The sequence below is a fragment of the Macaca thibetana genome, chromosome 5 (genome assembly GCF_024542745.1).
Source record: "Macaca thibetana thibetana isolate TM-01 chromosome 5, ASM2454274v1, whole genome shotgun sequence".
NCBI classification, from domain to species: Eukaryota; Metazoa; Chordata; class Mammalia; order Primates; family Cercopithecidae; genus Macaca; species Macaca thibetana.
Genome location: NC_065582.1, coordinates 123,296,781 through 123,314,836, shown reverse-complemented (window position 1 = coordinate 123,314,836; position 18,056 = coordinate 123,296,781). Strand labels below are relative to the sequence as shown.

The 18,056-nt window shown below is 40.1% G+C and overlaps 1 protein-coding gene across 3 annotated transcripts in view; it reads right to left on the bottom strand.

The window, feature by feature from the left end:
* The window catches only part of SLC4A4 (solute carrier family 4 member 4), a 493,231-nt gene that overhangs the window by 382,338 nt on the left and 92,837 nt on the right, over positions 1 to 18,056 (bottom strand). Inside the window, exon 1 of one of the 3 annotated variants that reach the window (XM_050791359.1) lies at positions 7,788 to 7,910. The exons of 1 other annotated variant lie outside the window; for it this stretch is intronic. The gene's annotated coding sequence lies outside the window, so the exon portion shown is untranslated. Of the gene's footprint in view, positions 1 to 7,583; positions 7,632 to 7,787; positions 7,911 to 18,056 lie in introns of those variants that run through there. One more of the 3 variants, XM_050791360.1, reaches the window with a different exon arrangement.

Here is an 18,056-nt window from a genome sequence, read left to right as displayed (position 1 = left end):
GTAGAAATTCAAGTTTCTTCTGCTGCAAGCCTGATTTTTCAAAGGGATACCTACTATTATTTAAAGGAAGATCATGTAATTCCCCAAAATAAAAATCATACAAATTTTAATTCTATTTAATCTAAAAATAAAAATATGCCTCTAAACTACTTTTTGAATAGAGTCACAACATCAAGTCAACAGCTGAAAATCAGACCTATTAAAGGGTTAAGAATTGTTGCTTTACAACAAATGTGTATAAGGTGTATGCTGTTTGCTTTCACATTGTAATCAACATATCTGTGAAACACCTTGTTCATATTAAGCTGAAAAGGGACTATAAAAGCTCCAGTTTTCAGCTATTGTTCATCCTTAAATGTTCAATTTTACACAAAACATGGCTTCCAAAGTATTAGCACTGGAGAACCCACTGTAATAATTTAAATCTGGAAATTTGTGGCCATTCTAATTATAGAAGCTAAAAATATTCAGTGTGTAAGCTTTGGGGATCACTCATGAGTGAAGAGCAGTGTAATCATTTTCAAGGGTTCTCCAAATCGTGTGCGTTACTTGGGGGCATAAATTTAATACGAACTATACAGTGAAATGGGTGATCTCAAGCTGCTGGCTATTAGACTCAATTTTTCAATATGATGCTTGATGAACCTTGGTTCCAACTCAGTTTTAGCAATAAAAAGTAAAAGTTCTAGAGAAAAAAATATATATAAAGCACAGCTTGAGTCACTCAGAGTAACAGTTTAAGAAAAATGCTTAAATGTATTGTTCATTCATTCAGCCAACAAATATTCATTAATATGCCAGGAACTGTTCTCAGTGCTGGCACAATTCAACTCAAGAATAAGGAATGTTGAAGAATACAATAACAATAATAAAAACTAACATGTTTGGCCATTTACACTGCTGAACAAGATTTCATAAAGATCACTTTATCTGTTCCTCGTAACTCCTCTGTGAATGAGGTTTTATAATTATTTTAATAAGGAAAAAAGACACAGATGGCTCAAAATCAAATATAAGTAAGAGAGCTGGATGTTCAACTCATACCTTCCAAATACAAATCTCCATCGGTCATTGGGCAACACAAAATTACAAGATGCTCTGCTTTTACGTAAAGCATTGAGGAGAAGTTCTGCATGTTTCTGAGTGTTGTATTAAAGTTATTTAATATTGTTTTGGTTTGGGTTTTTTGTTTTTTAGGGATAAAGTTTCAAAGATTCAGACTATCATCTTTACAAGTTCAAAATGTTTGTAATCTCTTTATCCCATGAATTTACTTATTAGATGGAAGCATTGGTGAATGAGTTTGCCTGGTTAGCTGAGTCTTCTAAACAAATAAAAGAAGTTAACTCCCCAAGTATTAAAATCATCCTTACTTGGGAAAAGATACTGGATAAAAACTTCATGAGCAAAAAACATGAAAGAGTACTTTACAAAAAAAGTGTAGACAATAATCATACGAAAAGGCAGACAAGGTACTCTGAGAAATGCAAATTAAAACTACAATGTGATACAACTATACATCCAATAGAATGGCTTTAAAAAAAGACATACAAAGCCCCTTTTGTAAGGATGTGGCATAGACAATACTCTCACACAATGCTGGTAGAAATGTGAATTAGTACCAATTCTAAAGGAAGGTACTATCTACTAAAACAGTCCCATCAATTAAACTGGCAAAACACACAACTGAAATTCCCACATGTTCACCAAAAGACATACACAAGAATGGTCATAGCAGCACGATTCATAACAGCCAAAAGCTGGAAACAACCCAAATAAAATGAGTAAATCAAGAGCAAAATGGATAAATATACTGTGGCGTTCTTATAAAGTAGAACATTATGTAGCAATGAGAATAAACTGATGCCTCACACAAAACAAGAATGAATCTCACAACATAATGTGGAGCAAAAGAAGCCACGCACAAGAATACATACCACGTAATTCACTCACAGAAAGTTCAACGATAGGTGAAAGTAACCTACTGTCTCAGAAATCAGGAGAGCGGTTACCTTGGGGGGAAGTAATGACTTGAAGAGGGAGTTAGAGGAGGCTTCTGGATGCCAGCAATGGTCTATATTGTGGTCTTGGCACTGGTTACATGGATGTGTTCACTTAGGTAAATTGCTGAGCTGTCTACTGATGGTATGATGACATACAATTTTCTGACCAATGTATTTCAATAAAACTTAACAGAAGGAAGAGGGGAAGAGAAAAGAAGGAAGAAAGGAGAAAGTGAGGGAGGGAGAAGGGGGTGTAATGAATGAGGCTATCAGAGTCCACATCTAAATAGCCCTCAACCACTGTGCTTGCTTTAGTTCTTACCTCTGTCTCCCTCTTCCTTTACTACCACGCTGTTTTCAGGTACTTTTCAATGTTTTCCATGTATTTGCCAATGAAGCCCATTTTAGTCTTCTACTTTGTAGTTTACTGTTTGCTATGGGATTCGAAATTTTATAATCAATCATAGAACAGTATGTGTATTAAAAGTAAACTGACTCTGAGGGATGTCCTAGGAATAAAGTGAATTCTTTATAATGTATTTCTTTTTTTACCCTCTATTTTGCCTGCTCAGAGGCTTTTTTTTTTTTTTTTTTTTTTTTGCTGGGGAACATGCCAAATGTAGGAGTTTCAAATAGATGAAGTTGTTACTAGATCTTATCAGTGAATATTAGATCTCCAGGCCAAAGCTAGAATTAACTAACATAGAAGTCCATATCCCACAAGCTTATTTACTTGAAAATAGTTTTAAGAATAATATTAACCAGTGAATATACTTAAAAAAATCACCAAAATCTCCTTAAATAAGAAGGTATCTTCGAAATATTAAAAGTAGATTTTTCTAGTTGTGTCACTCATAGACTATTACAGCAGTGTTAAACATAACATACTCCTTTCTCATTTTGTATTTTTATTCATACTGATTTCTTTAATCCCCCAAAAAAGCATACTAGGAGTATTATTTAAAATTTTCTTAAGGTTTCTAATACAGAAATTCGAGTTAAATTCAAGTCAAGGAGTAAACCTTTTCCACACAATTATGCACAAAGTAAAAATACAAAACTCCAAAATATCAGTTGGTGGTTATTTATTTCCTTTAATATCCTAATTTCACTTAATTTCTTTCTGTGTTCATTCTACATGAAAAACAAAACTTAGCTCTCAAGATGGTAGCTAAAACTGGCACACCCAAACTGAAAATTCTTCTCTCATGAAACACTCCCTGGATTGCAGAACCTGAAATAAAGTTGCGGCAAGTGGGCACTGCTACTGAGCGGAATTACCAACAGAAAATGGAAACTGTCACTTTAAAACAGCATAAACTTTTATCTGCTTTAGTATCTTCTGCTGTGACTAAAAGGACATTCACCCATTCACTGACAGTGATTCGACAAACATGTATCACCAGTCAAAAGATAAAATATTCATTTCTACCTCCACCAATAATTTGCAGCTAAGTTTAAGAAAAGCATAGGGTTCTCTGACATAGTTTCCTCTTATTCTCAATAAGCATAACAATCCCTTACATTTACTTAGTTTTCAGGAAAGAAGAACAAGATGATGTTTTGGTTTACCCAAACAACTACAGAGTCACATAGTTTCAACATTACTGTTTCTACCACTATCTTTTTCCAATACAGAGGCTCCTAAACTTACGGTGGGTTATGTCCTGATAAGCCCATCATAAATTGAAAATATTGCAAGTCAAAAATGTGTCTAATACACCTAACCTACCAAATATCATAGCTTAGCCTAATCTACCTTAAATGTGCTCAGAATATTTACATTCGCCTACTAGGCAAAATCATCTAACACAAAGCCTAACCTATTTTACAAATAAACTATTGGATATCTCATGTAATTTATTGAATACTGTATTGAAAGTGAAAAACAGAAAGTTGTTATCAGTACTCGAAGTATAGACCCTACTGAATGCGAATGCTTTCACACCATTGTAATTCTGAAAAATTTTAACTCGAACATAGTAAGTCTGGAACTGTCTATATTCAGCCTATACTCAGCATCAAGTAAGACATTATCATTAAGGAATAAAATTATTGGCATCATTAGGAAGACTGGAAGAAAAAGTTTTCTCTCTCTTTTGCCACAGCAAGTAAATAAAGCCATTAGCATTTATACACTTGTTCATTTTTTAGAGACAGGATCTCCTTATGTTGCCCAGGTTGAGGTGCAGTAGCTATTCACAGGCACAATTTTATAGCAATTTTATAGCACATGACAGCCTCGAACTCCCATGCTTAAGTGATCCTCCCAACTCAGCCTCCAGAGTATCTGGGACCACTGCACCTGGCTCTCATTGTATTTTCAATGTCTTGTTAGAAATTTCATTGCACTGCTGAGACTACCAAATGCAATAAAAGCCATTGCCACAGAAGTATTATGAAAGTGGCCGGGTGCAGTGGTTCACGCCTGTAATCCCAGCACTTTGGGAGGCCGAGGCGGGCAGATCACAAGGTCAGGAGATTGAGACCATCCTGGCTAACACGGTGAAACCCCGTCTCTACTAAAAATACAAAAAATTAGCCGGGTGTGGTGGTGCGTGCCTGTAGTCTCAGCTACTCGGAGGCTGAGGCAGGAGAATGGTGTGAACCCAGGAGGCAGAGCTTGCAGTTAGCTGAGATCGCACCACTGCACTCCAGCCTGGGCGACAGAGCGAGACTCCGTTTCAAAAAACTAAATAAATAAAAATAAAAAATAAAAATGAAAGTAGTTAATATGGCTTTTGACAAAATTAAATCAGCCTCTACAAATGTGTGCGTGTGTGTGTGTGTGTGTGTGTGTGTAAACATATATTAGGCAGAACTGAGTAAAGGGGAATCTATCCCTATTGCTGGAAAAATAACCAAAGGTATGCACTACTGAGGATAAAAAGATCATCTTCATGTCAATAGAACAGAAGCATATTTTCCATTTTTGTGACCCAAATGTATCAACAGCTTAAATATTGGGAGAAAGGCAAAATGTATTTGGAATACAACTTAGCTGACCTTAAAACTTTATCCTCCTTTTCTCTAAGATTCCTACATTATGTAAAAGTAGTAAGATCCAGTTTTGTAGTCTTACTAGCTTCCTGGATGTTCTTTATCCATTTTGCTAAATGACTCCCTAAAAATACATAAATTTCATAAATCACAGGTTGTCCTTGGAAACAGCATCAACTGAGATCCATGTTCTGCTTATAGCTTCCTTTGTCCCATCAAATCATGCATTCTGATTCCTTCCATTTAGCAATCAAGAAAAAACTGCTTAGAAATTTTAATCATCATTAGATTTTCCTCTTCTCAGTTTGTTCTTTCCACTCCCAATCTTATCTACCAACTCCAGTCTTAGATTTCATTCATATTATTTTAAATAAACACAAAGAAACTCCAAGAAACAAATATGTATCTCGCCACACTTAGGTCCAGCAGAGTATCTCAGGACTCTTCTCCCCTAACAATAGCAGTCCTCATGGTCTACAGCACTCTCAGAGGCAGGCAAGGAATCCTGTTTATTTACATGATTCACCAGCTAGTGTGCATTTCTTTAAGTGTTGTCTTTTCCTTTAAGATGTAAGCTACGGCCAGATATCACTTTTGTTATCAGAACAAGGGATCAGAACCTCAAAACTGTACCTGCCAGCACTCAGCGAAAAATGAGATTACCATCAGGGCCTACTGGAAGTTGTCCCAAAGGTTACCCGATTTCTATCGCATTATTCCTCTAAATGTGATTGCCTTTATTTCTTTCACACAACATTTTTGTAAATCCAAAATGTCTCTTAATCATTTAAGAGACTGAAATCATAGCACTAACATTCAAACATCTAAAATTATTTAATATTGACTATATGAACTAAAAGAAATACATTAATCTAAACTGAGAGTACATTCTGCCAGTCTCATTGGGTGTCTAATGTATGTTTGTAAGTTTCTAGAAATGACCCCAAAAGAGCAAATGTCACCAAAACCCTCATTCTGAAGAACAGTTAAATCCAAAATGTTGGGGGTTTCTTAGTTTTCAGTTCTTTTAAGCATGGCTGGGACTATCAAAATATCCCATCTTGTCCTTGTCACCCCCACTCCTACAAATGCTCTCTGCCTCAACAGCTCATAATGCAGTGGCACTGCTTTCATGTCTCCATCTACATACATGAGAGTTTCTGTGTCATCTTACTTGAGAGTGTGGGATACAGTTAAAACAAATCATTCAATTTCAAGATCTACCACAAAGACCAGAATCCTATCAGTACTTTTAACTTTAAAATGAAAGTAAAAGTTTTTTCTCAGCTATAAAAGCTATAGAAAAATAAACAGGCACACTTCCTTTGAATGAAGTTATACTAATATTTTCAGTCTAAGTACTAAAATGACCATATAAATTATTTACATGCTAATATGATAGACACAAGAAAGACAGTTGTAGTCAGAAACATTTACAAAAGACATTACATTGGCTATAAAAAGGTACTGAATATTGTTCTAAAGCCATTGACGAATCTACTCAAATCACAATGAAAAAAAAATAGGCCCAAATGAGCAATGTACACTTTAATTAATTTAATTTAGGTAATATTACAACTCCAAGTCCCAAGATACAAGAAAAAAGAGAACTACAGTACAATACAGTGTGTCTTAGGAAAGGAACTGTTCCAGGATTTGAGACAATGAGCGTTTAGTACAGCCCAGTGTTCTTGATTTCTCATTAGGAGCAACTTTCCAGGGCACTGAAGCGAACTAGGAAAAGAAATGGGGAGGGTAAGCCAAAGGGGTCGCTGCTCTTCAGTGTCAAGTTGGAAAGAGCTTGCTGCGATCAATTATGCTGAGAAGGTAGGGCCTTGAGAGGGAAGGAAGGGTAGAAAAAACAGTTTTACAGGGCGCTGAAAAAAGTGACAGGACAGAGGTAGAACTGCTTCCTTCTCCATCTTTCACGTCAATTCAAGTTTTTCTTTTTGTTCTGTAAGAACTTTTGTCTTTATGGTGCTTGCTGCGGTTTGCTGATGTAGTTCCCAACTCCTGCCTTCCTTTGGTGACTTATTAACGGACTGGCAACGGCTGAGTAAAATGCACTTAAGAAAAAAGAAATCACCTCTCCTTGCCAAGACGCACATGCTGCCCAGTACCTGAGGAAGAGCTCCGCTGTCGCTGGCCAAAAGAAATTCCAGTTTAACCTCTGCCTCTCCTATCCAAATCCATTGCAAATAAATGTGTGTGTGCCACTTGCAGAGAATCTGCCTGACTCACCCCCCGCCTTTGGCGTGCCAGGGAGAGATGTAAATGCTCCGTCCTGGAGCGGGCAGTGAAGTGGGGGCCGCGGCCTCGGTAGCACTGAGAGTCCCCAAATCTCCCCCTGTGATGGGTTTGGGGATGTGTTCCTCTCAAGCAGGTGCCCGGTCACAGGGCGACCACCCAGGCTCCCAGCAACACACGTGTCACTGAGCCCGAGCCCAGCCCGCCGCAGACACTGGCCCCGCAGTCCTCGTAAAGACGCCCAGTAGCGCGCAGGGGACTTAGCAGTGAGGGAGAAGCAGGACCACCCAAACTTTTCCTCTAAACCCTAAAAAGGAAAAAAAAAAAAAGTACTTTTCCGCGGAAGCAGCCTCCACACACAGCCCGCGCCCAGCTCAGGGGATGCCCGGCCCGCAATTGACCTCTCTCTCCCTCCCAGGAGCGCGCTGAGGCCGCCTGCGCGCCCCACTGGATCGGCCCCCGGGCTCGCGCCCGCCCCGGCCGTGTAGCGAGGGACCCCATCGACCCTTCCGGCAGCTGCCGGGGCCAGGCGCTCACCTCCTGGGGTCCGGCTTCCGTCGCTCCTCCAGTTTGGCGGCGGAGTGTGGGGCTGCAGCGGCCACTGCCGCCGCCGCCGCCGCCTTCGCTGCCACCGCGGCCGCCGCCGCCACCGAAGCGCTGCCCGGCGCGCCGCCGGGGTTGGAGGCTGGGGGGCCGCGGAATCCCTGGAGGCGCGAGCCCGGGACGCGGCGGGGCCGAGCCGCGGGAAGTTGTCTGCGCGGGGCGCGGAGCGAGCCGGGCGCCAGTCACCCGCGCCCAAGTAGTCACAACTTTGCCGCCTGGGTGGGTGCGCGCTCCGGAGAGAAGCGAGTGCGGGAGAGCGGGGCAAAGGGGCTGGGGCGGGAGGGTCTTCGGAACAGGCAGGACTGGAACCTGAAGGGCCCGCGAGGGAGAAAGGTGGCGCAGGGGGGATGTCTACACAGCCCGCGTGCTGCTCGGCGAGCGAGTGTGTAAGAGCGCGGACGTCTACTCTAGTTTGCCTCCTGCAGCTCCTGCATATTTATGGGGATCTCTGATGTTCCTGCCAGTAACTAACGCTGCAGCAGTGGAGCCCAGCCCGGGCGCCCCTCGGGAGCAAGCCAGGGTGCGGGGGCTCAAGGAAGGCGGCCGCGGCGGAGGCTGTGCCGCGAGCGCGAGCCTGCGATCCATATTTAAAGCCGTAAGTGGCCTCGGCCGGCCCCCTGCCCTGCCCTCCCTCGCGCCCGCCCGCCCGGCCCCCACCGCTCCGGGCCGCCGCTCGGCGTCAGCCGCCCGGGCATCCGCGGCGGGGAGGGGCCTCGAGTCGCGCCGCCTCCGCCAGGGGCTTGAGCTCTGCGCTCAGCGCCCGCCCGGAGCTGGCTGAGGACCCGGCTCCGGACCAGCCGCTCTTGCCTCCCGGGTTCCTTCTTTCTCACGCCCTGGGCTGGGTCCTAGGTCCAGCTTTTTGTCCTACTCAGAAGAATTCCCCGTGGGGAGAGCCTGTGCTTCCATGCAGACCTAAAATTGCATGCGTTTCCCAGCTCAGATCACTCTTGACTCTACTTTATAAAACTTGGGGCGTATAGAGTGCTGCCGTAACACAGTATTAAGTCATTGTTCACCTTTAACAAAAGATATCTGAAGATAATGTGGTTGTCAACTGTGTCCTTCACTTATGTCACTGATGCCTTTCTGTCTTCCTTGGGAGTTAAGAAAACAGCCTTAGCAAAGTGATTATTTGTATTTATTCTGTTCCTAAGTCTAATTAATGAGGTTCAAGTACTGTTTGCCAAGCAAGTAATATATCAATGACCCAGCACCATTGCCATCGGTAAACCATTGAATCATAAGTAAACCATTAAGCTATGAACAGACTGTCAGCACAGACACACCATATATTGTTCTGGGTACTGCTAGAGAGTAGTCACTTAATGGATTTCAACCACATGGTATATCATACAAGTGTATATCATTTTCCAGTAATACATATTATTTGTAATGTATATGTGGACATCACTGACCAAACTGTTTTCAACAGTAGCCACCAAAACGCATAAAGCCCAAGAGAAATAATTTCACATACCAACTGCTCCTGGTTCCCAGTCTTTCTTCAATACAAAGCTATAACTAATAGGACCTCCAAGGGGAAAAAAAAAATAAGGGTAGGGAGGAAATAATTTGAGGACAGAGGCTTTTCTTTCTAGTATTCAAAACTGGAAGAGATCCAGAGATCCATGGTGCCTCACCAGTGCTTGGAAAGCAGGTATGGAGCTTGTGTCTTTTAAATAGCTTGTACCTTTAAAATCCTTAGTTAATGCTCAGAAGGCACAAGGAACCACCCCAGTCAGTCTGATGTATGAAATGAAAATGTACTGTCATGTGTCTCTTGTCACATCTGGCTCACATACATGTTCACACATTCTACATAACCCACTGCAGTGATATTCATCAGAGTATCACTGGGAATTTTTAATGGGAAACTCAAAACCAAAGGTAAAACAAAAATTTAGCTTTAAAGTTTTCACCTAAATGATTATATTCTGTTTCTAGACGAATGTTAAAATTAACTTTCACTCCCTGAGCAGGCAGTGAGCAAGAATCAGCAACCACAAAGTAAGCTAACAGGCAAAGGGAAGTCACTTTTGTATTAAAAATTTGCCACTGCTGTTCAGCAGTTTTTCACACTGTGGATCATGTATTTCAACATAGCTGGCAATTTCTCATTATAATGGTGAAGCAGCCATGAACAGTCAGTGTTGGTGAATAAGAAGGAAAAAGTCCAAGAAACACATTTTTCAAGCATTCTGCTGCAAAATATATCAAACTTCCCTTCACGTAAGTTGAATAGGTAACTCCTGAAGGCATTTCAGTACAAAGATTGGCAAGAATTTACCCTGAAAGGAGCATGAAGTTGGTGTGTGGGGTGGGAGGCAGGGAGACAAATTTGGTGTGTGTCTTAAATTAATGAGAAAAAGAGTTGTCTTTGGCAAAGGGTTGACAATCTCTGTTATCATTTTCATTACTTGATGTTTGCTGTCCCACAAATAAAAGAGCGTGTTCTATTTCCTTTCCTATTGATTAGTGTCCAGTAGTTGAGATATATGTGTGTTTTCCTTTGAAAGGTCATTGATTAATTTTTCTTATAAACTCTGCATGTGATCACTTTCGATTGCTTTTCTGGGTGATAACAATGAATCCTGAGATTTTTGTTCACCTCTCCTAAAACATATGCTATGTCTCCTGATTCTCATAAGCCCAAAGAAAGATTTATTAGTTCTTTTTGTCTTGGGGTTCACACGGTTTGGTGACAAGAAGAATGAGCAGAAAAACTGATGGAATTAGAAAAAAATGGTGTAAGTAAGCTTTACTGATAATGATTTGTTTACTTTTTAATCAATAACTCTCTGTACTAAATGACTTCTTAGAATACCCGCCCAGTGCTTAGCTTATTAATCAAGTTTCTTTCATATCATCCAAGGTCCTAATAGGCATCTAAAGAAAATAGAAAGAAGGACCTTTGTTTCGATGACAAGCACCATCTAGTGGCAGCAGGTGATGATGACATAATGTCTAACAAAAATGAAGATGAAAGTTTTTGAATAGGTAGTCCAGGCATTCCTGGTGGCATATAGGCATGACATTCTTTGATTCTGAAACAAGAAGTTGTATGTAGTAGAACAATGCAATTGATCGGCCCTGTGTTGACTGTTGAAAGTAAGGTGCAGATGTGACCTGCAGATAGGATTATTAGCATAGAATTTTCTCAGTATTTGTGTGACTGAATAGGTCCGTAAAGACTCTGTATTTAAGTTTCCTCATTACATAAAATAGGAAGAGTGATGGCTTGTCACCAGATGTTATCTGTAAAGCACTGTGTTCAACAAAGGGCAGAATCCTTAAATTAACTATTATAGTTGGATTTTTTCACTACTAGGAAGAAAAAGTGAAAAATATAGTTGGATGTTTCTCCTGGAGTTAAACAAAATTATAACATTCATACGCATTTCATATTGTGGCCTAAACAGAAAGGTGGTAGGAGATAACGTTATAGCTTGTTACTACAAATGTCAAAGACTGATCAGAGATGTTTGTCAATATCAAGTCCTTTTAAAATAGGTGGCTGTTTGGTGAAAGTCTGACCAACATTTTGCTACACAAATAGAGATTTTCTTTGTGCTGATATTTGTTTGGACTTGTAGTTGTTTGCAACAGAATGATCATTTAAAGTTGCCACTCTATATCAATTTAGTTAACCACTTCATGGTAGAGTAAGAAATGAGAAAAAGCACTTTTTTCCTTCTCATTCTAAAACCAATCTAGGATGAAAAGATAGATAGATAGATAGATAGATAGATAGATAGATAGATAGATAGATAGATAGATAGATAGATAGGGATCGATAGATAACAGATAGATAACCAAAGGCCTCATTTTTGTTTCACTTACATTCCACGAGTATTCATATTCAGTCTGGCAAATTCTTGAATAAATTCACCTAACCTAGATTTATAATTAACATTCTCTCCTCAAATCCCAGGTTTAAAAATACCTGTAGCCCCTTTATATGAGGAGAGAATGAAGGTGAACACAGTTTTTGGAAGCTGTCAGCACAGCATGAGCTGGGGAAAATAATTTTATTTGGTTAAATATGTGTCCCAAGTTGCTTCACAGCTTTAGCAACTGAGCTCTCAACCGTATCCAACTGTCATTTTTAAAACACATGCCTAAAGTCAAATATCAGAAGAGGTTCTAACTTCTGAAAACAGGAACTTATCTCAGTTAATGTCAAGGAAAGCAAGCTATTCAATCTGAGTCTCAGTTCCCACAGCATTAAAATCAAGGAGCTTAAGATAATACCCCAAAGTTCAATAATTCCAATAGGATACCAGAATGATTTCCTCTAATAAAATTGAACAATATGTAATAGAGAAATACGCAAATCTTTCAGAAATGGTATCAACATATTTATTATGAAAGCTCTGTTTAATAACCTTAGGCCATACAGGAATTCTCCCATAGATCAGCATAACACAGGACACAGGCCTCTCCGTTTGGAAGGAGAAGGAAAACTTAAAATGAGCTACTAAGCCACTAAAACCCAGGCCCCTGATTTAAAAGATTGGTCTGGTTTTAGGTACGATGGTAGAGAATTATGTTAGACTTCCATACCAGAGCAGACTCTTGGGGCCCTTGGACTCTGATAATGTGAGTGTGAGTGTGTGTTTATGCGCGTGTGTGTGTGTGTGTGAAATGTACATGTGCGTGATCAGACCAGCCATTTCCCAGACACAGAAAGGTGCTTTTTCCTTTGTATCCCACTGGCTTCCCGCCTCCTTGGGAAATGAATGGGCCTACATGGCAGGCCACTTAAAAGCTGCTCCTCCTTTTTGGCCTATGGACTAAGTCATGTGGATTCAGCTGTTCCATTGCTTGGAGACAGGTTTCCCCATGGACTAACCGACCACCAGATCCAACTGGGCTATAACCATTCACATCCTACTGGTCTGCTCTTCAGACCAGGCCTGTCTTGGAGACCACAGCACCTCAGTCTCTCTGCAAGTAGCAAAACAGTTGATGTTGCTAGTACTCATCTACCAGACTCATGTCTTCACGGAAAACACTGCAAATCAAAATCTGAATATTAAAAGTTGGCTCCCTTTTCCCCTCTGCTTAGGGAAAGAGCACTCTGGGCAAATGTGCCTTCATGGCTTTTCAATTTCCCAGTACCAACCAAAGACGCTCAGTTCTACACAGAATATGGGGAATGCTTGAGTCATCCATTCAGTCAACCAGCATTTATTAAGAACCTACTTATTTTGTGTCAAGAATCTTCTGGGTGATGGATTCCTAGAAAAAGAAAAGTTCCTGCTTCATGGAACTTACAAGTAAACAAATAAGTGGACAAAATAATGTCTATTATCTTGGAATGCTAAATGCAATGAAGCGATAAATGCTATGAAGAGGGTGACCAACTATCCCAGGTTACATTGCCAATTTACCCCAGTTATCCTTCTGTCATTACAGCACTCCCTTTCACCTCAAAAGGAAGACATAGTGAGAAATTGTAGAATCCCCTTAGCCCTAGAAGAAATAAAGCATAGAGATGTGATGCAGTTGACAAGGTAAGGGAGAGCTGCTTTCAAGTGGGGGGGTTAAGGAAGGCCTTTCTGTGATAGGAATGTTTAAGGAGAGATCTGAATTGACAAGACATAAATATGAAAAATTTTAAAGGCAATTTGACAGTACAAATGGCATCTGGCATGGTGCCTTACACATAGTAGGAACTCAGTAATTACAGAATGATTGATGGCATTCCTTCTTTTTTGGAACATTAAAAATAGAGAAGCTTACTTACCCAGAATATATTTCTATTAAGACAGATTTCAGGCTTCACAAATTACTTATGACATCATTCTTCTTACACAATAACATTGGGGCTATATCTGTGTATTTATTTGCATGTGCATAAAGCATCTCTTGAAGGATACATCAGCAATTAAAAGCACTATTTGCTTCCAGGAAGGGGAACTAGAGCAGGCATAGGGAGGAAGACTTTTCACCGAATCATTCATACTTTTTAAAAATTTAGCTGTGCCCATAGATTGCTTATTTTTAAATGAAATTTGGATTTAAAATATATAAATAATTCCATTTATCTGCCTATAATTTTCCATATGAATAAGTATATAATTTAAACAGAATCCTACCTGATAGATTAATACTTTTACAAACTATGACACAGTGGCTACTGAGACACCAGTGACAAGACTAAAATGTCTAACCCCTTTCATAGTTATTGGATGTTGTTCAGTGCCAAAAGTATTTGCTCACTTCCCACCTGGGCTCCATTCAAATCAGTGTCAAAAAAGTACAAAAAGATTTTCGAAAGGAAATTGCTGCTTTTCTTGCACCTTGGCAAGTTAAAAAAAAAAAAAAAAAGTAAAAAAATTTAAAAAAACATTTTATCAGGCATCTTGCTGTAACTTTGATTAGAAGGGTTAGTTTTCAAAAATGAAATTGGGCCACGTGTAGTGGCTCATGCCTGTAATCTCAAAATCTGGGGAGGTTAAAGCAGGAGGATTGCTTGAGCCTGGGCTACATACAGTAAGCCATAATCATCCCACTGCACTCCAGCCTGGGCAAAACAAGACCCTGTCTCAAAAACAAATAAAAGAAAATGTGTTGCTTTCTTTCATTATAAAAGCAATGTAGTGTTACTATTAAATCATCATAAAGGCCGGGCGCGGTGGCTCAAGCCTGTAATCCCAGCACTTTGGGAGGCCGAGACGGGCGGATCACGAGGCCAGGAGATCGAGACCATCCTGGCTAACACGGTGAAACCCCGTCTCTACTAAAAAATACAAAAAACTAGCCGGGCGCGGTGGCAGGCGCCTGTAGTCCCAACTACTCGGGAGGCTGAGGCAGGAGAATGGCGTGAACCCGGGAGGCGGAGCTTGCAGTGAGCTGAGATCCGGCCACTGCACTCCAGCCTGGGCGGCAGAGCGAGACTCCGTCTCAAAAAAAATAAAAATAAAAATAAAAAAATAAATCATCATAAATAGAGAAAAATAGGTGGAGTGGCAATAAAAAAAATCTCAGAGAAGACTTTCATATTTTTACATATTTCCTTTGCATAATTTAGATTTGTGGTTTCCAGTTGATTGACCATACTGTATTTAAAAATGGTGTGTGGGCCAGGCGCAGTGGCTCACCCCTGTAATACCGGCACTTTAGGAGGCTGAAGCGGGCGGATTACTTGAGGCCAGGAGTTTGAGACCAGCCTGGCCAACATCCTGAAACCTTGTCTCTACTAAAAATACAGTTAGCTGGGCGTGGTGGTGCACACCTAATACCAGCTACTTGGGAGGCTGAGGCATGAGAATTGCTTGAACCCAGGAAGCAGAGACTGCAGTGAGCTGAGATCATATCTCTGTGCTCAGAGGCAACAGAGTAAGACTCTGTCTCAAAAAAAAAAAAAAAGAAAAAAGGTGTATGGTCGTCAAACCTAATTTTGAGTAAGGACAATCTCTTTTGTCATAAAACACAAATTTTAAGAGATGTGGCTAGGAAAAAAAAAAAATCTTGTCAAACCCAGTTCATAGCTGTTATACTCTTATCTAAACACAGTTCCAGAATTTCCCTTCTGTTTATGAAAATTCCAATGGAATAAGTTGTCTATTGACAGTTTCTGCTATCTGGCAATTAAAATACTGATAGGCTCACTAACAACAGTAATAGTAATAATATGGCCAGCACCTACATAGCCATTACCAGGTTTTAGGATCTGTTCTAGTAAATTAACTCATTTAATCTTGATTTTAAAACCCCGTTGTTAGTAGTGGTATCACTTTCTTTCTTGTTGTTGTTTTATTTATTTATTTTTTGGTGGTATCACTTTCATCTTCACAAGAAGCTGTATGTCTATCAGAACTCCCTACGTTTTTATACATGGTCAACTGTTTCAGATGTACTCAAAATTTGAGAAAGTTTGGAGTTGAGTTGGGTTGGTCTGTCTCTGTCAATTTAAACATCTGGTCCAGAAGGGTTAGATAATTGTTGGGGATAGCCAGGCACAGTGGCTCATGCCTGTAATCACACCACTTTGGGAGGCTGAGGCAGGCAGATCACGAGGTCAGGAGATTGAGACCTGGCTAACGCCGTGAAATCCTGTCTCTACTAAAAATACAAAAATTAGCCTGGCGTGGTGGCACGCACCTGTAAGCCCAGCTACTTAGGAGGTTGAGGCAGGAGAATCACTTAAACCTGGGAGGCAGAGGTTGCAGTGAGCCGAGATCACACCACTGCACACCAGCCTGGGCGACAGAGGGAGACTCCGTTTCAAAATTAATTAATTAATTAATAATAAAAGGTAATTGTTGGGGACATCACATAGTAGAACACCTAAATTACATCTACTTCTCTTATTTCAACTGAACCTGACAGAGCACATATATACTGATATCAATACCCACATATACTTCTGAGATATCAGCTATCCAAAAACAGAATTTTAGAATTTGAAAATACTAGACTTTGATTTTGTTTCTTTTTCATCTTGACTACATTCTGCCACTGCTATCTCACATGAAAGTTTCAATGGTGTTTTTTTCTACCTTCAGTCACAGGTATGTGCTTTCTATCTGCAGTCCTTCCTATGGGGTGCACAGTAGAAATTCAACATATAGGTTTGAAAGTCATTAAAAATTTCCCAGGCACTGGTAACACCATGGTATTTGTTTATAATGTACTATATAGAAAAACATAGTACAGACAGTACTACATAGTATATATAAGGCTCAGTACTATCCACAGTTTCAAACATTCACTAGGGATCTTGTAAAGTATCCATTGTGGGTAAGGGGAGGACTACTGATACTGTGACCTTAATTTCTTGATTTTTCATTATAAAATAAGCGGAGGAGGGAAATCTTTTTCTTGGTGTTCTGATGGTGGTGCTGGTGTTTGGTATCTAGGCATTGAGCCTGATGCTAGTAATCTTCATTCCTAAATTAAATTTTGAGACTTTTATCTCTGTTTACAAAAAAAACTAACATTTTACTCAGAATTACACAGAAATTAGTGGCAAAGGCCAACATACCATTTTTCATTCAGCAATTTTTACTTGCTTAAACTTAAAGAAGATTCATATTCTGCAAACATCTGTCAGAAAATATCTGTGCTAGGCTGGATGTGGTGGCTCACGCCTGTAATCCCAGCACTTTGGGAGGCTGAGGCGGGAGGATCACAAGGTCAAGAGATCGAGACCATCCTGGCCAACATGGTGAAACCCCATCTCTACTAAAAACACAAAAATTAGCCAGGCATGGTGGCATGTGCCTGTAATCCCAGCTACTCAGGAGGCTGAGGCAGGAGAATCGCTTGAACCCAGGAGGCAGAGGTTGCAGTGAGCCAAGATCACGCCACTGCACTCCAACCTGCCATAAAGTGAGACTCTGTCTCAAAAAAAAAAAAAAAAGAAAGAAAGAAAATATCTGTGCTAGAATATGTAATGGCAAAGCAGGAATTGGAAGAGGGAGACTGTTTTCGAATTATTGATAGGTAAATTCCTTTTGTCTCAAACTTTCATCTAAGTGTTTAAGTAACTTTGATCCAAGGAAAGTAACCCCAAATTACTTTTCAATACTCAAATTTTTTCATAGGTGTGGTGATGTCTTGGAACCAATAGCCTGGCATCCTAGTCCAGGGAAGTTATTTAAAATAAATTCTAATAAGGAAGAAAGAATAAGAGACAAACAGAACAAAGTAGAAGAGTTCTAGACAACTCTCTCTGCCTCCACCAGTAGCCGTCAAATTCCATTACTGCTTCTTTGATTAAATTAAAATACAGAAAGTATTGAGTATTTATTTAACACTTTGCCTATCCTGGCAAGAGTAAAAGACATTCCATTTAGAGAAACAACTATTCAAAAGCTTCTGCTGACATTGCAGTTACTATTTGGAATAAAGACCAGAGTAATCAAGTAGATGGAGGTGATTTTTCAGAGAATACAAAAGAAAATTTACATACTAGGTATAGTGGTGCTGTACTAATAAACTGCTTTCATAATCTTGCTTTAGCATAGACCACCAGTCAAAGCAAATGGAAGTCGCCCCACGTAATAGTAAAAAAGTTTAAGCAAATGAATTCAATACTGCATTCAATCATTAATAATACTACGTAACTAGTGTTGTCAAGTATGTCCTAATCCCCATGGAAACTAGACAACAGAATAAAAAGTACCCCTGTTCTACAACTGAGGGAACAGAGGCTCTGAAACATCAAGTGACTGACCTCAAGTCACACAAGCA